Source organism: Silene latifolia, chromosome 8 (assembly GCF_048544455.1).
Source record: "Silene latifolia isolate original U9 population chromosome 8, ASM4854445v1, whole genome shotgun sequence".
Classification (NCBI taxonomy): Eukaryota; Viridiplantae; Streptophyta; class Magnoliopsida; order Caryophyllales; family Caryophyllaceae; genus Silene; species Silene latifolia.
Genome location: NC_133533.1, coordinates 103,329,293 through 103,332,977, shown reverse-complemented (window position 1 = coordinate 103,332,977; position 3,685 = coordinate 103,329,293). Strand labels below are relative to the sequence as shown.

The 3,685-nt window shown below is 44.1% G+C and overlaps 1 non-coding gene across 1 annotated transcript; it reads right to left on the bottom strand.

The window, feature by feature from the left end:
• Nucleotides 1-1,167: 1,167 nt before the first annotated feature.
• LOC141597860 (small nucleolar RNA R71) lies at nucleotides 1,168-1,274 on the bottom strand. The gene has a single exon (XR_012523072.1). It is a non-coding gene; the product is annotated as a small nucleolar RNA R71 (small nucleolar RNA).
• Nucleotides 1,275-3,685: the final 2,411 nt, after the last annotated feature.

Here is a 3,685-nt window from a genome sequence, read left to right as displayed (position 1 = left end):
CTGTCACCATAGCAATTTAACTGTATTTATTCAACTTAGTTGAGTGCACACTTCTGAGTTAACCTTTAATCTGGCTAAAATTAAGCCTAGATCGAAAGATTGGACTAAATAGGCCTGCTATGAACAGTAGACTACCCTGACGAGAATGAAAGTTAAGTTAGTGGTATTTTAGGATAGAAAGTGGATCGAAAGGACCTTTCAACATCCGTCTTAATTCGTCTGAGTCATTTACAGCTGAGTCACTGGACTACCGTAGTGAACCGAAATCCTGACATGTCCCTCTCTATCTGATATTTTTATCCTTTTTCTCTGCTTTTATTGCTCTTACCCTTTATTCCTCTTTCCTTTAAATCTCGTAGTTTAGATAACAAATCAAACAACCCCCCCCCCCCCATTTTTGACCAAATAGACGGACTACTACAAATATCTTGCCTCCCTGTGGAGATCGACATGACTTCCCTAGCTATATAGTTAGTTTATTTTTGACAGGTACACGACAGACGTGTCAAATTTTGACGCCGTTGCCGGGGAGGCAATTGCCCTATTTGTTTTCGTCCCGTTTATTTTATCCGTCTCAGGGAATTTCTATTCCTTGAGGCCGTTCTTATTATTTTCTTTCAGTGTTGTTTATGCCCAGTCGGACGGTTTTGAATTAGTTTCAAATGATTCTAACCGGAGAGATTATTCAAGCATAGACTCCGTCTGCTAAGTAAATCACGAAAGGAAGACTTGAGTACTTTCGAGCCAGAGCTAGATCATTCTCTTTTCGCGGAAGACAGTCCGATTTCTACAGTAAAGATGCCAAAGCTTTCCAGTCATTCAGTGCCTAAAGCATCCTCTATTCCGAAGGGTTTCAACCTCCAGACTGAGGATGGTAATACATTCGATATCCGCCCTTCTTATATCAATCTGGTGGAGAGGAATATCTATAGAGGTGTGGCAGGTGAAGATCCGAGGAAGCATATGGAGACCTTTACCGACATCGTTCTACTATCCCCGCCACTAAGGGGTAACTCGACAAGATTAAGGAAGTTCTATTTCCTTTCTCTTTAGCTAATTCACCAGGGAGTGGTGATCGACTTGGACCGCACAAATGCTTGGGGTTCTGATTGGGAGTCTCTTGCTCTTGCATTTTACAAGAGATATTTCCCTCCACAACGCACCAATTTGCTGAGGGCCAAGATTACTAGTTTCAGACAGGCTCCCGATGAAAGTTTCTATGAAGCATGGTCACGATTCAAGAAGTTGGTGAGGTCTATCCCTCACCATGGTTTTGACCCATGGTTTCTAGCCAATCAGTTCTACAATGGGCTGTATGACGACCAGAGAGCCATACTTGATGCGGCATATAGTGGAAGATTTCAGGAGAATACAGATGATGATAAGGGGTGGTCCCTTATTGAAGAGATGGCGAATCACAGTGCTGAATATGGTAACCCGAGGGATGGGATTAGGACAGTTCATGTAGTTGATAAGCAGGTTTTGGCTCAGCTGGAGACCATGAATGCTAGGTTCGACAAGTTGGAATTACAAGCTGCTGGGGAGCCTCAGACGGTCCATGTTCTTACTAGGGGATAGACTATTTTATGTGAGAGATGTGGGAGTAATGATGGCCACACTGCTGTTGGCTGTCTTGTAGAGAAGGAACAAGTCCTTGCCTTTCAGCAATATACGCAAGGAGGGGTCCCTATTACAATAATCAAGGGGCAGTCCATCCCAATCTGAGGTGGACTAGTCAGAATGTGCTCAATCCTACTCCTCTTCCGCACCAGCAACAGCCTTATGTCCCTCCACACAAGAATCAACAAGGCTTTCAAAAGTCCCCTTCTTTTACTCCTCCTAACCATGGTGCATCATCTTCCGGTGGGGTGAGTGAAATTGGTGAGCTTAAGTTTATGTTGCAAGCCTTCAAAAAGCAGTGGCAATTGAGTGATCAAAAGAAAGATGCGTCCATAAAGGCACTTGAAACTCAAGTTGCCCAATTAGCCACTAATCAGTCCACATGAAAGCAGGGTCAATTACCGACTCAAAATGAGAAGAATCCATACGAGACGGTAAATTTCATCAATCTGAGAAGCGGTCGTTCATATGAGGGACCGCAAATGCAGAAATCAGACCCGAGGAGAGCTGTAACTGATGGTGAACAGTGTTCTGGCGAAGAAAATGAACTCACGGCAAAGAAAGTGCTCGATCGACTGGTTTCAGGCGGTCTATCGAGCATATTTGGGGACAAAAGTGGTCGATCGAGTGAACAGGAAAGGCAGAATGGTCGATCGAGTAGTTTTTCTACTCGATCGAGTGATGAGCAAAATGGAGTTGCTCGATCGAGTGAAAAAACTACTCGATCGAGTGGTATTGATGAAGATTCTACTCGATTGAAAGGGTATATTGGTCGATCGAGTAGTTTTGATGACGGGAAGCTTATTCGAGAGCCTGCTAGTGCTCGTTTAAGCGATAAATCACCGGAAAGACCTCGTTCGAGAGGTAAGAAGCGTCCAAAGGATACATAACTTGCTCCGGAAGATACATTGGAAGAGAGAAACAAGGGACTCGAGATACCTATCAGGGTTCCTTTCCCGAGGCGGTTGCAGAATACTAAGGCCAATCAACAATTCGGCAAATTTGTCGAACTTCTGAAAAGCTTGGAAGTCATTGTGCCGTTCACTGAGTTGCTGACAAAGGTACCCTTTTATCTTAAGTTTATAAAAGAAATTCTATCGCGTAAGAGGAGTATTAGTGATAGTGAGACCGTAGCTTTGACTGAGGTGGGGTCAGCCCTATTTCAAAATAAGTTACCTCCTAAGCAGTCAGACCCGGGTAGTTTTTCAATTCCGTGTCATATCGGTAACTATTTGATTGATAATACGCTATGCGATTTAGGCGCTAGCGTAAGTGTCTTACCGCTGTCTCTGGCTAAGAGACTTGGTTTGACAAAGCTGAGTTGCACTAACATGACAGTCTAGATGGCCGACTGTAGTATATCACGGCCACTAGGCATAGTAGAAGACGTACCTGTGAGGATCGGAAGATTATTTTTTCCCGTTGATTTCGTTGTCTTAGACATCCCCGAAGATGCTCACACCCCTATTATTTTAGGGAGACCATTTTTGTCCACTGCCCGTGCAGTTATAGACGTCGGGGGAAAGACTTTGACCTTTCAGGTAGGGGACGAGGAGCTGATTTTTATCGCCTAAGTCCCAGGGCTCCCATGCAAGCTCAGCCTTGCAATGTCCTCTCTTCTATTGACCCTATTATTGACACTCCAGATGAAAATTTGGAGTATTGTGCTGCAATTGTTACCCCTCCGCCTCCGACTGAGAGCAAAAAGGAGGAAAGTTCATCTGTTTTCCTTCTTTGTAGGCGGATGAAAGCAATGAAGGAGCTGTCAAGGGACATGGTGCAATTACTGTCAATCAAATTGGAGATGATGACGCTACAGCCGGTGATAGAGGAGCAAGGACGAGGAAAGTTCGCGCTTATGTGGATGTGAACTACTCCCCTCCTACCGTTTCAAATGATAATTCAGGCTCATGGAAGTTGAAGAGGACAGTCAATGTTGCTGAGGTGACGTCCTCTAGTCAGCAGCCCTTCAAGGGGCTACTAAATTGCATTGGGAATTAAACGGGGAAATGCCCCGTGTAACACTTTGTAATAGATAATTTTTTAAAATTTCCGTTGAATTTGT